The 18,573-nt window shown below is 38.0% G+C and overlaps 1 pseudogene; it reads left to right on the top strand.

Moving 5' to 3' along the window:
- The first annotated feature begins 2,562 nt into the window (after positions 1-2,562).
- Positions 2,563-3,419, top strand: LOC138148189 (protein S100-A14 pseudogene; annotated as a pseudogene).
- Positions 3,420-18,573: the final 15,154 nt, after the last annotated feature.

Below are 18,573 nucleotides of genomic sequence, written 5' to 3'. Positions count from 1 at the left end.
AAAGGATTTTTTATTCTCTTCTGGTGGAAATAGACAAAAGGTAAAATATATTTCTGTTAATAAAATTCTGGAAGGGATGAGCAAAAAGAAATACACTAATGCATTATTGCTGGAGATATGAACTATTCCACCATTTTAGAGAATAATTTGTAACTATGCCTAAAGAGCTATAAAACTGGGCATATACCCTGACCCAGTAATACTGCTACTAAGACAAACAGATCAAAGAAAAAAGGAGAATGAACAATATGTACAAAATATTTATAGAACCTTTTATGTAGGGGCAAAGGATGGGAAAATGGGGGTTTATGCATCAATTGGGAAATGGTTAAACAAGTTGACATATAGATGTGATGGAAAACAATTGTGCTGTGAGAAATGTTGAAAAGGGATGGTTTCAGAGAAACCTATGAACTGAAGTAAAGTGAATTGAGCAGAACCAGGAAAATAATGTACACAGTACTAACAATATTATAAAGGTAATAAACTGTGAATGACCTAGTACCTCTGATCAATACAAAGATCCACCATGATTCCAAAGGACTCAAAGATAAAAAATGCTATGTACTTCCTGAGAGAGAATTGATGACTTCTGAGTGTATACTGAAGCATATTTTTCTCTTTCTATATTATTCTTACTTTCCCCCTACTCCAAAGCATAGTTAATGTGGAAAAATATATTTTGTGACTTATTATGTAAAATGGGTATCGTATTTCTTACCTTTTCAGTTATTGGGAAGAACTGAAGGGATGAAGAGAATCCAGAAGTAAAAAAATTAAAAGTTAAAATGGACAGGTTGGAGTGCTACAAATGTATGATATTCCATGCACTTTCAGATTAGGTCACTGTGTTGCTAGTTTTGTTACATTGTTTAATATATTTTCTTTTTCATTTTAAAAAAGATCTCTCATGAAATGTGACAATTTTTCAGTATTTTTATGTAAAAAATGAAATGGATGAAGCTTTTTTAAAAAGAAAGGATGAATCCAGAAGTATAGAGTGGTACTTTAAAAATATTCTCAAGGATATTAAATTCCAGAATTAGCTGGTCAGGAAGGAAAGCTAAGGACTTGTTAATTTTTTTTCTTTTGTTTTAAACATAATGAGGAAAAGAAGGTAATCAAAGAAGGGATAAGATGAGATAGAGGGAAGACAGAATTACCTAATTCTTCTTTTTTAATTAATTAATTTATTTTTAGTTTTCAACAATCATTTCCACAAGATTTTGAGTTACAGTTTTTCTCTCCATCTTTCCCTAACCTCCCCAAGATAGCAAGCCTACTAAATACCCCTCCCCAATCTGTTTTCTCTTATATCCTCCCCCATTTACCCTCCCCCCCACCAAATCTCTAGTAGGGCAAGATGTATTTCTATACCCCAGTGCCTGTATATCTTATTTCCCAGTTGCAGCAGAAAAAAAGAAATTTTTTAAATATTTGTTTTTAAAATTTGATTTCGAGATTCTTTCCCTTCTTCCCTCCTCAACTGCCCCTCTTGAAAGACCAATTCAATATAGGTTGTACATATATACTTATGCAAAACAATTCCATAGTAGTTATATTGTGAAAAACTACATTTTCCTCCATCCTATCCCACCCTCTACTTATTCTATTTTGTACTTTGACCCTGTCCCTTTTCAAAGTGTTTGCTTCTAATTGCACTCTCCCCCAATCTACCCTACCTTCCATCATCCCCCTTCTTATCACCTTCTCCCCCGCTATTTTCCTGTAGGGTAAGACACCCAATGGACTGTGTATGTTATTCCCTCCTTAAGCCAAATTCAATGAGGGTAAGGTTGACCCATTCTCCTTCACCTTCCTGCTCTTCCCCTCCATTTTGACATGTTTCTCTTTGCCTCTTTTTTATGAGATAATTTACCCTGTTCTATCTTTCCATTTCTCCTTCTCCCAATATATTCCTCACCCACCTTTAATTTTATTTTTTAGAAATCATCCCTTCATATTCAACTCATCCTGTGCTCTCTATGTATACATGTCCACACATACACACACATATATCCTCCTATACATACAGATATGTGTATGTATATATATACACACGTATATATTCTCCTCAACTATCCTCATACTGAGAAAAGTCTTGTGAGTTACAATTATCATTTTTTCCATGTAGGAATGTAAATAGTTCATCTTTAATAAGTTCCTTATGATTTCTCTTTCCTGTTTACCTTCTCATGCTTTTCTTGCTTCTTTTATTTGAAAGTCAAATTTTCTGTTCAATTCTGGTCTTTTCATCAAGAATGTTTGAAAGTCCTCTACCTCTATTTCATTGAATGTCCATGTTTTTCCTGAAGTAGTATACTCAGTTTTCCTGGGAAGTTGATTTTTGGTTTTAACCTTAGCTCCTTTGACCTGCAGAATATCATATTCCAAACTCTTCAATTCCTTAAGTTAGAAGCTGCTAAATCTTGTGCTATCCTGATTGTGTTTACACATTACTCAAATTTTTTCTTCCTGACTGCTTGTAATATTTTCTCCTTGACCTGAGAACTATGGAATTTGGCAATAATATTTCTAGGAGTTTCCTTTTTGGGATCTTTTTCAAGAGGCAATCGGTGAGGCCTCGGTCCCAAAAGCCCAAGCAGGCAGAAGATGAGCCACTGGTCCCTCAGGGACACGCCATAGGAGAAAACACCCAGATATCAAAGAAGAGACCCCCCCGTCCCCTCCACTCACCCAGGTCATCATGGGACAATGTCATTCTGCAAATGCTGAGGATGCCCAGGAGTTCAGCGACGTGGAACGGGCCATTGAAACCCTCATCAAAAACGTTCCATCAGTATTCAGTAGAGGGGAAGAAGGAGACGCTGACATCTTCTGAACTTCGGGATCTGGTCACCCAGCAGCTGCCCCATCTGATGCCGGGCAGCTGTGGGCTGGATGAGAAAATCGCCAACTTGGGCAGCTGCAATGACTCTAAGTTAGAGTTTGGGAGCTTCTGGGAACTAATCAGAGAAGCAGCCAAGAGTGTGAAGCTAGAGAACATGGCCCGGAGAAAATGACCCTTCACTACCACCACCCAGGAATCTTGGGAAGGGGTCCCCCAGAGACTGTGTAAACATAAATATAAAAGTTTCTAGCTTCTTCCTTAGCTCCCCACCCTATTCCCCTCCTATCCCCTCCAAGGATTTGTATATATCTTCCTCTCCTACTGGGGCATTCATCCCACTGAATGCTCCATAGGGCTTTGGAAGGTGGAATTGGGGTCTCCACATAGTAGGAGATACAGGAAGGGAGCCAAGGTGGAGGGTCAGATTTTTAGGGACAATGGTGGCATGAACTGGAGTGGAGAGGTCATTCAGAAGGGGTCTGGGGACTGATTTAATTAAGGGAGGGGTAGGCATTGGGGCTAGGAGATTGGATATTTGGTGCTAAATGAGCTTCTGGCCCTCACCCCATTCTGAAGTGTAACTGTCCAGCCAGACAGGTCCCTTTCTTTTTCCTCCTTCCCCTCACTCTCTTCTTCCACCCACATATCCTGGGACCCAAACCTTTCTATGGTTTTGTCCCTTTAGAAAAGGAAGAGGTGGGCAGAGGGGACAGTGGTTGGGTTGGGACTAGGGAGGGTATGATTTTGAGGGTGAAGGGGCTTGGTGCTTTGGGCATTTGTGGAATGATGGTCATTTTGTATCATTTGATTTAATTTTAAAAAAAAGAAAAAAAAAGAGGCAATCGGTGAATTCTTTCAATTTCTATTTTGCCCTCTGGTTCTAAAATATCAGGGCAATTTACCTTGAGAATTTTTTGGAGGATGATGTCTAGGCTCTTTTTTTGGATCATGGCTTTCAGGTAGTCCAATAATTTTTTAAAATTTATCACTCCTGGGAGGAGCAAGGTGGCGGAGTAGAAACAGGACTTACTTTCAGCTCCAGCTCCCACCTCCTCCAATTCATGTAAAAAATGACTCTAAACAAATTTTGGAGCTACAGAACCCACAAAATGACAGAGAAGCAAACCTCCCACTGAGGACAGAACAGCAGGCTGGCAGCAAGAGGCCAGTAGAGAGTTCTGAGAGCTGATCCCAGCCCTGCTCTAGCTTGAGGTTCTAGCCTCAGGGCAGCCTGACCAACCACTGGCTGAAGGGATTCAGATCACCAGCAGCTGTGGCAGTTTCCGGAATTATCAACCCATAGATGCCAAGAACAAAGTGAGAGGTCAGTGCAGTGTAGACTTTGGGACCTGAGAATATTGAGTGGGATCAAGGTTTTGTCCCTGGGGAGAGAACTGGCTGAGGTGCCTGTGCTGTGCAGCCCCCACCATGTAGCAGCTTCAGCTCCTGGTCTGTAGATTGTAGGAGGACCAAGCGACCAGTCTGAGGGGAAATCACTCTTGCTTTAATTTGCTTGGATCTGGATTGCTATCTAGGGTGGAGGTCCTAGGGTGTGTGAACAGCTTGCCAGAAAGAGTGGAGGCTTCAGAGAGGGCACCCAATTAATACCTTCAGCAGCTGCAAAAACCCCAGCATTTGCGATAAAGTTCCCATTTCTGGTAGCAAAGTTCTACTGTGGCAAAAGCCCAAAAGTCAAGTAATTGAGTGGCAACAGGAGAAGACAAAGGAAGCAAAGCACACAGAGCAACCCAATTTTACACTCCTATTTTGGGGACAAAAAGGGTCAAAGCATGGAACAGGAGGAAGACAGCAAAGTCAGAACTCCTGCACCAAAAGCTTCCAAGAAAAATAGGAACTGGTTACAGGCCATAGAGGAGCTTAAGAAGGATTTTGAAAATCAAATAAGAGAGTGGAGGAAAAATTGGGAAGAGAAATGAGAACCATGCAAGAAAATTATGAAATGAGAGTCAACAACCTGACTGAAGAAAATAACACATTTAAAAATAGATTAAGTCAGATGACAAGGGGCTCAAAAAAGGAAATGAGGAGAAAAATGCTTGAAAAAGACAAATTTTCCAGATGGAAAAAGAATCTCAAAAGCTAACTGAAGAGAATCATTCCTTCAGAATAAGATTAGAGCAAATGGAAGCTAGTGACATTATGAGAAATCAAGATACTATTAAACAGATACAAACAAATGAAAAAAAATAGAAGGTATTGTGATATATCTCATTGGAAAAACCACTGACCTGGAAAATAGATCCAGTAGAGATAATTTAAAAATTATTTGACTACGTGAAAGCCATGATCAAAAAAAGGAACCTAGAAATCATACTTCAAGAAATTCCCCAGGAAAATTGCCCAGATGTTTTAGAACCAGAGGGCAAAATAGAGGTTGAAACAGTCCACAGATCTCCTCCTGAAAAATATCCCTAAAAGAAAACGACTATCAATATTATAGCCAGGTTCCAGAGTTCCAAGATTAAGGAGAAAATATTCCAAGCAGCCAGGAAGAAACTATTTCAATATTGTGGAAACACAATCAGGATAACTCAGGACCTAGCAGCTTCTACATTGAGGGATGGAAGGGCTTGGAATATGATATTGTGGAGGTCAAAGAAGCTGGGAATAAAACCAAGAATCACCTACCCAGAAAAACTGAGTATCATGTTGTTATAGGAATGTAAATTTTTAAGAGCTTCCCTGCCCCTAGGTTAAGTGCACCTAGAGCCTGTGGTGGGAGGCTTCTTTTTCAGGAATGCCCACACCTTGGTGCTTTGTGATTGGGCAGTGGGTCAAGAGGGTTATTACATTTTCTGACCCAGGAGAAAGCTATATAATCCCTGATGTGAGACTTTGTTTTGGGGCTCACTTTGAGGAGTGTTGTGTGATTTGACCATATGAGACTCTGGGAAGCCATTGAGAGCCCCCTGGTTTTGAAAACCAGATGTTAATGCTTCCCTCTCTGGTAACTGTGATTAGGTGTGGATGTATGTAATGGTTGGAAAGTTTGAAAGCCTGTCTGCTGACATGTTTCTCTTTCTTGTAACTTCTGCTTGTAACCTCCGTATACTCTGAAGTTCGGTGTGCTGTCCTTTTTCCCCTGAATTAGGTAAATGATATATGTTTGATTGATTTAAAGCAAGATTGTTAAGGCATTTTGAGTGGCTTTCCTTTAGAAAAGCAGATCTAAGAACCTGTGTTGGCAGCCACCCTGGGGATGCTGGGGTGCTTGCTGCTACATATGTTCCTGGGGAAAATATGGTCATTCAGTGGAATAGTGGACTTTCAAGCATTCTTGATGAAAAAACCAGAGTTAAATGGAAAATTTGCCATTTGGATACAAGAAGCAAGAGAAGCTTGAGAAGGTAAACAGGGAAAAGAAATCATAAGGAACTTATCAAAGTTGAATTACTTATATTCCTACATGGAAAAATGATAACTGTAATTTATGAAACTTTTCTCAATATGAGAATTGTTAAAGGGAATAGAAATGTATATAAACATGAATGTATAATTATATGTATATGTGTGCATATGTACACATACATATATATGTCTATATAGTAGGGTATATGGGTGTATGAATACACATGTCAGTATGTGTATATTTCTCTATAGGTATATATAGACAGAGGCCACAGGACCAGTTTAATGGGAAGGGATGATACTTAAAAGGTGAAATTAAGAGGCAAGAGAGGAATATAATGAGAGGAGATGGGGAGAGACAGAATGGGGTAAATTATCTCACATAGAAGAGGATACAGAAAATTGTTACAATGGAGGGGAAGAACAGGAAGACAAAAGGAAATGAGTCAACCTTATTTTCATTGAATTTGGCTTAGGGAGGGAATGGCATACACACTAAATAGGGTATATCACCCTGCAGGAGAGTAGAGGGGAAGGGGAAGAGAGTGCAACCTGGAGGGAGGGAAATTGAAAGCATCCACTTTTGAAAAGGGAAAGAATCAAAGTAGAGAATAGAACATGTGGGGGGGGTGGGATAGAATAAAGGTAAATATAGTCAGTCTTCCACAATATATCCACTATGGAAATGTTTTACGTAGCTACTCATGTAAAACCTATATTGAATTGCTTGTTTTCCCAGTGAAGGTGGATGACAAGGGAGGAAGGGAAAGAATCTGGAATCCAAAGTTTTAAAATCAAATGTTTAAAAATATATATACATATTATCACTAATATTTTACATGTAACTGGGAAATGAGATATACAGGCACTGGGGCATAGAGATCCACCGTGCCATACTGGAAAGTTGAAGGGGGAATGGGTGAAGACATGGGAGAGAGCAGATTGGGGGAGGAGATATTAAGTGGGAATGCTGTTTTGGGGTGGTTGGTAGGGTAAATTGGGGAGAAAAATTGTTACTCAAAATCTTGTGGAAATGAATGATGTAAACTAAAAAATAAAAAGAGAAAAAAAAATTTTTAAAAATAAATGTAAAATAAAAAATCTAAAAAAAAGAAACAAAAAAAAATTCTCTCTCCTGGATCTATTTTACAGGTAAGTGGCTTTTCCAATTAGATATTTCACATTGCTTGTATTTTTTCATTTGTTTGGATCTGTTTTATAGTATCTTGAGTTCTCATAAAGTCATTAGCTTCCATTTGCTCCAATCTAATTTTAAAGGAATTATTCTTTTTGGTGAGTTTTTGAAATTCCTTTTCCATCTGACCATTTCTGCTTTTTAAGGCATTCTTCTCCTCATTGTCTTTTTGGACCTCTTTTGCTATTTGAGTTAGTTTATTTTTTAATGTGGTATTTTCTTCAGTCAGGCTTTTGACTTGTTTTTCATGATTTTCTTGTATCATTCTCATTTCTATTCCCAATTTTTTCTCTACTGCTCTTACTTGATTTTCAAAATCTCCTTGAGCTCCTCCATGGCCTGCAACCTATTCATATTTTTCTTGGAAGCTTTTGATGCAGGAATTTTGACTTTGTTGTCTTCTTCTGGTTCCATGTTTTGATCCTCTTTGTCCCCCAGAAAGATTCTATAGTCTGATTGCACTTCCTCTGTTTGCTCATCTTGCCAGCCCATTACTAGACTTTTGAGCTCTTTGCCAAAGTAGAACTCTTCTTCGAGAGTGGTTAGAACTGTGTCCCAAATTACTGGGGTTTTTGCAAATGTCATCAGAGTTGTTTTCAGAGCTATGAGGAGGATGTCCTCTTTACAGCCACCATAAGCTCTGGCACACTGGCACTAATCACCCCAGGACCACCACTAAAGACTGAGACCCAGATACAAGCAAGTCAAAGTAAGAGTGATTTCCCTCTTAATGTTTGCTTGGTCCTCCTATGACATGCAGGTTAGAAACTCCAGAGGCTGCCATGGGGCAGCAGCTGTAGCTGCCCACCTCTCACCCTGGAGGGACGTGCTGGACCACACTCTTCTTTCACCCAGTTCCAACATAGTACAGTACTGACCTTTTACTTTCTCTTTGGTGTTTATGGATTGAGAAATCTGGAAACCACCACAACTGCCAGTCATTCACTCTCTTGAAGTCTGCTTCTGCCCATCTGGGCCACTGGTGGGGTCCTCCCTTTGTCTGTGCCCTTATGGCTCACAACAGACTGTGCTCAGCTCCCTGCCTCACATGATAGACCCTTCCTGTTGACCTGCCAGACTGCCTTCAGTGGGGGATTTATTTCTCTTTGTCACTTTGTGGGTTCTGTAGCTCTAAAATTTGTTTAGAGTCATTTTTTTTACAAATATTGGAGGTGGTTGGTGTGGGAGCTCAACCAAGTTCATGCTTTTACTCCTCCATCTTGGCTCTACCCACTAGAACTTTAGAATTATTATTTTCTTACTCTTTTTTTCTGGCCAAGGAGAATGATCTTTTGATTACAAAGGACAGAACAAAAATTCATAATAGATATATAAGATATTTTAGGAGATAGTAACAGGATGATTTCAAGTCACCTGGATCAGAGAATTACATCTCTAGATAAATGAAAGAAGTACCATATATTCTGAGTTTAAATCTGGCCTCAGTTTCCTCATCTGTAAAATAAATTATAGGAGGAAATGACAAACTACTCCAGGATCTTTGCCAAGAAAATCCCAAATACAGTCATAAAAAGTTGAACGTGACTGAAACAAATGCACAAAAAAAAATTGGAAGTCTCCAGCATATCATACTAGGCACCTGTGCTTGGTCTTTTGCTATTTAGCATTTCTATGCCTTGGATAATATCAGGGTTAGGGTGCTGTTTTTGTCCTTCGTTTTTTTTTATAAGGAAGTTTTAAAATAATGTATCTTCTTGCTACCCTTTACATGGCTGCATTTTTAAGCCACTATAGAAGAGTTGTTGTTTTTTATAGGGAAGTTTTAAAATAATGTATCTTCTTATATCCTTCATTTTTAAGAGACCAATAACATCACAGAGTGATATCTTGATTCATGGGTCAATTGGATTTAAGTGAGAGAGAGTTTCACAGAGTTGTCAGCCTCATTGTCTCTTCCATTGAAGTCCAATGGCAAGACAAAAGTTGGGATGACTAGCAATGACCCAGGATGTTTTGGAGGATGTTGGAGTCTTTGATGTCTGCCCAAGCTCTAAGCATTCGAAAGCACCTGCTTCATTCACCTTCATAGCTATTGGAACAAATTGTTCTCATCCACCCATTCTATCAGTTGAAGTCATCACATGCTTAGGGCAGTCACCCCCTAACTCACCAGTGGGTTTGAGGCCCATCTATTGCCTTCAACCTGGTCTAGTACATTGGCAAGATGGTTTACTGGGGTGTGGCCAGTGAACATGCTACATAAAGTTTCTTGGAGTCACACGTGAGAGTTGAGTGCTAACCGAACACCTAAGGTAGATAAGCCTTTCGGGGTTATGCATGTAAATACCTAACAACTAGTTCTCTAGGAAACAAAATGTTCATATGACACACTTTTAAGTTTAAGCTGAATTAGTAATATTTTTGCCATCACTTTCTTAAGTCTAGACAATCAATAACAAAAAAATAAATCAAGCCCTCATTTGTAGCATATTCCAATTTCCATGGTGGCAAGTGCTCATGCTGATCATTTAACAATCAGCTCTTTTAAGCCCATACAAGCTAGATACAGCATACTCCTGGATAGTATCTTTATATAGTTTGCAGATAATGTAAAGCTAAGAAGAATAGTTAACCCCATACATGGTAGAGTTGACATAAGTCTGAACCTAATGAGGCAAATTTCAATAGACATAAAAGTTAAATCCTGAACTTGGGTCCCCCTACAAAAAAATAAATAAAAGACTTTATAAGCACAAAATGGGCCAGGTATTCCTATACAGCTGAATATCTGAAAATAGTAGTTACTAAAATATATATATATATATATGGTTCTTCCCATATTTGAATTTTTAGTATATTCTAAGTATGAGTCAAAAGTGTAGTATAGTGAAAAAATAGCTAATGTAATAATACAGTATATTATGAGAGCTAATGCTTCCAGATTCAAGGAAGTGATAAGTCCTGCTGCACAATGGTGAGGCCACATCTAGGGAATTGTTTACCATTTTATTCACCACATTTCAGGTAGAATATTGTTCTATTTCTCATTCCTAAAATGTATAGAGAACTGAATTGAATTTATAAGAATGTAAGTTATTCCCTAATTGACAAATGGTCAAAGAATATAAACAGGCAGTTTTCAGAGGAGGAAATTAAAGATACCTGTTTTCTCTAAATCACTATTTGTTAGAGAAATGCAAATCAAAACAACTCTGAGGTACCATATCACACCTATTAAAATGGCTAACATGACAAACCAGGAAAATTATAAGTGTTGGAGAAGATATGGGGAAATTATAAAACTGATGTATTGTTGAAAGAGTGTGAACTGATCCAGACATTCTAGAGAATGATTTGGAACTATTCCCAAAGGGCTATAAAACTGTGCATACCCTTTGATCCAGCAATACCACTTCTAGGTCTATATTCCAAAGAGATCATAAAAAAGGTATAAGGACCCACATGTACAAAAATATTTATAGCACTTCTTTTCATGGTGACCAAGAAAAGGGAATTAAGGAGATTTCCATCAATTGGGGAATGATTGAACAAGTTGTGGTATATGAGTGTAATTGAATACTATTGTGCTATAAGAAATGAATAGGTGGATTTCAGAAAAACCTGGAAAGACTTCTATGAATTGATGTTGAGTGTAATGAGCAGAACCATGAGAACATTGAACACTTAACAGTCACATTGTGTGATGACTGACTTTGATAGACTTAGCTCTTCTTAGTAATGCAAGGATCTAAGACATCTCCAAAAGACTAATGATGGAAAATGCTATCCACATCTGGAGAAAGAACTTTGGAGTCTAAACGAAGATTGAAGCATACTATTTGCTCTCCTTTTCTTTGTTTTTTTGTTTTGCTTTGTTTTTTTCTTTCTCATGTTTCTACCAATTAGTTTAAATTCTTCTTTACATCATGACTGATTTGAAAATATGTTTAATATGAATGTATAAGTAGAGCCTATATAAGATTTCACACCATCTTGGGAAGGGGGAAGAAGAGGGAGAGGGGAAAAATTTAAAACTCAAAATCTAATGGAAGTGAATGTAGAAAACTAAAAAGAAATTAATTATTAAAAAGAATATTGTTCATTCTTCCATTACAGAACATCCAGAAGAAGGCCACCAAAATGATGAAGGCCTTTGAGTTCATGTAAAATAAACTACATGAGGATCAATTGAACTAACTGGAAATGCTTAACCTGTGTAAGGGAAGACTGAGGGAGAATGACATTACATGTGTCTTCAAATATTTGCAAAGTTGTCATATAGGAGAGAGAGTAGATTTGTTCTATTTATTCTAATAGTTCAGAATGAAGGGAAATGGATAAAAGGGGAATGGGGAGGGAATAAGCATCTGTAGTAGTTCCCATGTGTCAGGTACTGTCCTTTTTTTTCACAAATATTTCATTTGATTCTTGCAACATCCATGCAAGGTTGGTGCCAAAATATTCCCATTTCATATTTGAAGAAACTGAGTGAAGCAGAGGTTAAGTGACTTGTCCAGAGTCATACTGCTAGTAAATATCTAAGGCAAGATTTGAACTCAGGTCGTTCTGATTCTAGGCACAGCATTCTATCCACTGTGCTACCAGCTGCCTCTAAGTAGTTACTACCATAGAAATTCAGTACTGATGTGATTAAAGATTTCCTAGAAATTAAAGCTATTTCAAAGTGATATGATCTGCCTTGAGAGGAGGTGGGTTATTCCTCATTGGGAATATTCAGAGAGAGACTGGATATTCACTTGTAAGGTATATTGTTGTGGGGATTCTTTTTCATATATGGATTAGATTATATGATCTTTGAGATCATTTCCAACTATGAAATTCTGGATTCTATTGTAATGTGCCATCTGCTGAGAAAGATGGGGAGGTATTTGGGCCTTGATGATAGAATAGTAGCTTTAAAGGGCTGCTGTGGAGTATATGATAGATAGCCAATCAGGGAAGGAGAAGATCATTGTCACTCAGCAGTGAAGCCTCCATTGAGATCAGATAATATGATTTGTAGTGTACACAGGCAGCAAAATTATTTGACTCCTTCCAGCAGTGATGAATAGTTCAGGAGTATAAGTGGAAAAGGAAGAAGGTGGGGACTAATTTAGATTTGAGGAATGCATAAGTATGAAATGTGGTAAGACAAAGAGGCTAGACAGTCAGGGGTAGAAAAAGCAATGTATAGTTGTGATATGGTTGATTGTAGGGTCAAGACTCTTAAAGGAAGTAAGACTGTAGTAAGAGTAATAGATTGAGACAACAGGGAATAAGGGACTGGAGGTTGTTATGAGGACAAAGAATAAATTTAAGAGGGATGAAGTAGGAGATATGGAAGAAGAGGAGACTACAATAGGAATGGGGAATTTCAGAGGTCAGAATTGTGGCAGTGACTCAGTTATTGGTGACAGTGACATATAAGATATGACCATCCCTGCAAATGATTGACATAGAGTGAGACAATAAATGATGGGAGTTGAAGAGTTTGATAAATTGGGAGGCCAGGGTGACTGTAGGGTTGGTAGTAATTTCCAAAATTACCTAGTAATCTCACACCGGGACTGCTAAATGAATGTTTGAGTCAGATGTTGTAATGGGAATGCAAATTTGGAAGATCTTCCCTGCCCCTAGGCTAAAATGCACCTGAAGCCTGGGGAGGGAGGCTTGTTTTTCAGTAGATACTTCTTGATTGGCCAATGAGTCAATAAGGTTGTTACATTCTCTGAGCCAGGAGAAGGCTATATAAGCCCTGATGTGTAGCTTTGTTTTGGGACTCACTTTGAGAAGTGTTCTGTGATTTGATCTGAATTCTGGGAAGCCGTTGTTGAGAGTCTCCCGGCTTTGAAAAACCCAGATGTGGAAACCCAGATGTTGACTGGGTATGGATGTAATGGTTGGACAGTTTGGAAATCTGTCTACTTGATATGTTTCTGTCTTGATAATTCTGTCTGTGTATTCTGAACTTCAGGGTGTTGACCTTTTCCCCTGAACAAGGTAAACGATATATGTCTGACTGATCAAAGTGAGCTTGTTAACCCATTTTGAGTTGCTTTCCTTTAACAAAGCAGATCCAAGAACCTATGGGTGGCAAACCCTGAGGACGCTTGGGGTGCTTGCTGCTACAGATGTTTGCTCTCCTTCCAATATTTTTTTTTCATTTTAAACCATCCTACAGAGATATCCTACAAGAATTCAGCCATTCAGTCCCTGTCTTTAATCTACCTTTGCAGCAGAGGACCCAATGAATTAAGCAAAATTCTGGGCCCAAATCTACATGCATTTGCAATGGCTATCCCAGACAAAGGTTTTAAATTTAATATAGATTTCATTGTAGTATTTTGTATTTAAATATACTTTTTTACAAAATAAGGAATCCCAAGATTTGGTTATAAGTTTCTCTCCCCCAATTTTCCATTGATTTATCCTTCCATTTACCAAGTTTCATACTACTTGATATTTTCCATGAATATATCCTCCTTATAACTCAATGTTTAACTATATCAGGGACTATCACTTTCTAGCCATGTATTCAATCTGTTGGAATTCTTAGTAGATGCTCAATTCAAAGAACGTGAACTTAAGAAAACAAATGAAACATTCAGCAGAAAACATAAATGGTCCTACTCTTACTGTATTTAAAATATAACCCAGTTCATCATTATTTAACAACATCAATATGTCAAGTTAGTCATGAGCATTTTCTAAGAATTGGATTTAATAAATGGAGGATTGTTATGCCTCTACAAGTTTTTCTCTGATTAATTGAGAAAACATCATAGTCATCTCCTTCTGTCTCTCTGTCTGTCTGTCTGTCTCTCTCTGTCTCTCTGTCTGTCTCTCTGTCTGTCTCTCTCTTGATATACCAACACATATGTATATATCTACACATACAGAGAGATAGAGAGACATGTATTCATATTCATATGATGTTCCCCTCTAAAATCTAAACTACTTGAGGTATGTAGTGGGAAACATATAATACTTAAAATCAGTGGCACAGTGAGTGGGAGCACCGGCTTCAGTGTTGAGAGGACCTGGAGATCGAATCCCGGGCTCAGACAGTTAGCACCCACCCAGAAACAGCTGGCCGTGTAGCCTTGAGAAAGTTACTTAACCCCAATTGCTTAGGGGTGGCCAGGTGGCTCAGAAAGTAAGAGCACCGACTCCAGTGTCGGGATGACCTGGATCAAATCCAGGCTCAGATACTCAGCACCACACCCAGAAATAACTGGCCTTGTAACCTTGAGCAAGTTACTTAACCTCGATTGCTTTAAAAAAAAAATACCTAAAATCAGAAGACCTGAGTTTGACTCCTGGCTCTTGTACTAATTACTTGTGTGGTCTTCCCAAATTTTCTGTACCTTAATTTCCTTCTCCACAAAAAGAAGGATTTGGATTGAATTTTCTAGTTCTAAATTTTATGATCCTATCTTGATATGTACAATCCTAGGTCCTCCTAAAAGGTGATTTTTATAAAGTGAACTCAACTAGTCTTTTTTAGCATCTCAATTAAGAAGTCCTATTGAGAATGAAATTTTTAAAAATACTACATGTTGCTATTGGAGAGTTATAAGGAACTTTTTTCCTTTTTATTGAATACAAATCTGGACCTGTAATTATATTGGAATAGGGAATGCTCAGAAAGAAAATGTTCTACAAACATAGCTAGGCATCTGCTCTGTAACTTACAGTCTTTTATTATTTCCTGAAGACACGGATCAATTAATGATTTACTCAGGATCACAAGATAATAAACATCAGAGGTAGTCCCAAAACTCAAATCTTCTTTACTATACTGTTGTTTCTCTACCAATTATGTTATACTGCCTTTTAAAAGTTGGGCTCATTGTTCTTTTTCTTTTATTTTGTTTAGCCTATTCTGACCTCTGAGTAGTGAATATGAAAAAAAAGGTCAATTGACACAAAGGTATACTTATAAAATAAGAATAATGCTTTAAAAAATAAATTTATTTATTTGTTTGTTATTTTCAACATTCACTTCCATAAGTTTTAAATTCTAAGAATAATATTTTTTTTCCTTTGGGCTTCTTCAAGCATTCTTTGTATTCCCAGGCTAACATAATGCCTTGCACATAGTAGTAACTTGATAAATATGAACTGAATTGGAATGAAATGAATATTCACCCAAATTGATAGTTCTTTGGACCATACTGTCTGGTCTTCCATTCACTTCTTTCTTACCAAAATGCATGAAAAAGTGCTCCCATAAATGACACTGTAATTGGAGGCAATTCTGTAAGTTGACTAACCAGTCACCAATCACCCACACATGCAGGTGACAAGTGAACCAAGCTCTGAAAGGATCACACTAATTATCAGAGTATCACAAAAGGAAAATCAAAGCAACAGCCATGTCTTTTTTTCCATGTAGCTTTGCCTGCTATTAATGGAACAATGGCCAGACCTTCTCTCGTGCAGATTCTGGTGGATGCCCTACAGAGACATTCCTAGGCCAAAAATACCCCCCCCCATGCAAATGTATGGTTAAGGGTGAAGGGAAGGAAAAATGTGAAATTGAAAATTAAAATTAAACTAAAATGTTTAATATAAACCTCTTCTTGCTAAATTTCCAAAAGAAAATGTTCAATAAAGACTGTTTACTTGTATTTCATTGCAATGATAAATGAGAATGACTTGGTTATTAACTGAAACTGTATTCATATTCATTTTACTTACTAATTGGTTTGTTTGACCAATAATAGTTATTGACAAATGACTACAACAAAGGAGACAGAGTAGTAGAATAAAAAGAGTGCAGGGCCAAGAAAGAGAAGATCCGGGTTTAATTTTCAGATGTGTTATTAAAGACAGAGTAGTTTATAGGAACATTCAAGGTTATAAAGTACACCAAAACCCTTCATTTTGAAGATAAGAAAACTAAAATGCAGATAAGGGTCAAACTGGAAGGAAATGGCAGAGCTGGGATTAGAACTCAAATCCTGTGACTTCAAATTCAATACTTTCCCCACTTTACCATATTAATCTAGGTATTAACTGTCCGACTGGACAAGTCATTTTCTATTTTTAGGATCTGTTACTTCACATGTGAAATGAAGGATTTGAACTAGATTATCTCTAAGCTTAATGCTATAGTTCAATTCAACTCAACAAGTATTCATTAGGTATTTAATATCTGGGCAAGAGATTTTACTAGGTCCTAAAGATATAAAGATAAAATAAGACACAGCAACCATCACTGTCTTGGTACATCTCATAGTACAGATGGTGAGCAGCAAAGTAGAAAATTCACTTCCCAAGTCAGAGATGCTTATAGATCAATAATTTCCACTCACTAAAGCACTAGAAAAAGAAGCAAAGTGGAAGGGATTTGATGTGTTTCAGAAGCCAAGATACTATGTTCTATTGGGATCCTTGGTTATCAAGCTCACGTGCCTAACAGCCAGCCTTCAGCAGTGCTAATTGTGATACAAAATGACACAAAAATGCAGGGAGGAGCCAATATGGTGGCATAGAAGCAGGAAAACTCCCTTAACTCTGCCCATAACCACCTCAAATACCTACAAAATATGACTCTAGACAAACTTTAGAGCTATAGAACTCACAAAGTGACAGAGAGAAACAAATCTCCCACTGAAGGCAGCCCACCAGGCCAGCAAGAAGGGTCCATCACAGCATGCTGGGAGTCAAGCCCAGCCCCATATAAGCCCATGATTTTAGCCTCAGGGTGGCCCCAGGCAGCAGCCACTGGAGTTTGGGAGAGTGGATCACCAGCAGTTCTGGCAGTTTCCAGAATTATCAACCCAAAAATGTCACAAGAAAAGTAAAAGGTCAGTGTGGACTTTGGCAATGGGGGACTGAGAGTGGGGTCTGTCCTTTGTCCACTAGGTCAAGAGGGCAAGAAGCACTGGAAGCACTACGCCCGTGCAGCCACCACCACATGGCTGCTTCAGAGTTCCTGGCCTGCAGATTGTAGGGGGATCAAGTGACCATTCTGAGGGGTAATTGCTCTTGCTTTAACCTGCTTGCATCTGGATCTCTGTCTTGGGTGGAGGTTCTGGGGTACATGACCAGGTGCCAGAGCCTGTGGAGGCCTCAGAGAGGGCACACAACTAATACCTTCAGCAGCTGTAAAAACCCCAACTATTTGGGACAAAGTTCTCCTCTCTGGAAGCAGAGTTCTACTGTGACAAAAAGCTCAAAAGTCAAGTAATTGAGTGGCAACATGAGCAAGGAAAGGAAGCAAAGCAAGCACAGCAGTCAAACAGTCAAAATCATTTAATATGCCTTTTTTTGCAGAAAAAAAGGATCAAAGTATGGAATAGCAGGAAGACAATGAAGTTAGAACTCCTGCACCAAAAGCTTCCAAGGAAAATATGAATTGGTTACAGGATATAGAGGAGCTCAAGAAGGATTTTGAAAACCAAGTAAGAGAAGTGGAGGAAAAATTGGGAAGAGAAATGAGAAGGATGTGAGAAAACCATGAAAAGAAAGTCAGCAACCTGACTGAAGAAAATAACACCTTAAAAAATAGATTAACTCAAATGGCAAAAGAGGCCAAAAAGGTAAATGAGGAGAAGAATGTCTTAAAAAGCTGAATTTGCCAGATGGAAAAAAAAATTTCAAGGTATCACTGAAGAGAATAATTCCATCAGAATTATATTGGAACAAATGGAAGCTAATGACTATATGGGAAATAAAAATACTATTAAACAGATCCAAACAAATGAAAGAATAGAGGGCAATGTGAAATATCTCATGGGAAAATCCACTGACCTGTAAAATAGATCCAGGAGAGATAATTTAAAAATTATTGGACTACCTGAAAGCCTTGATAAAAAAAAACACCCTAGAAATCATCCTCAAAGATATTCTCAAGGAAAATTGTCCTGATATTTTAGAACCAGAGGGCAAAATAGAAATTGAAAGAATTCACCAATCACCTCTTGAAAAAGATCCCCCCCAAAAAACTCCTAAGAATTTTATAGCCAGGTTCCAGAGTTCCCAGATCAAGGAGAAATTATTACAAGCAGCCAAGAAGAAACAATTTGAATATTGTGGAAACACAATAAGGATAACACAAGATCTAGCAGCTTCTACATTAAGGGATTAAAGGGCCTGGAATATGATGCTCTGGAGGTCAAAGAAGGTAGGATTAAAACCAAGAATCAACTACCTAGCAAAACTGAGTATCATATTCCAGGGGAAAATA

Source organism: Petaurus breviceps, unplaced genomic scaffold, assembly GCF_028583685.1.
Source record: "Petaurus breviceps papuanus isolate PSGF00001 unplaced genomic scaffold, PetGlider_PUasm1.0 90822, whole genome shotgun sequence".
NCBI lineage: Eukaryota > Metazoa > Chordata > Mammalia > Diprotodontia > Petauridae > Petaurus > Petaurus breviceps.
Note: the sequence above shows the minus strand (reverse complement) of the source record. Positions and strands in the feature narration are given on the sequence as shown.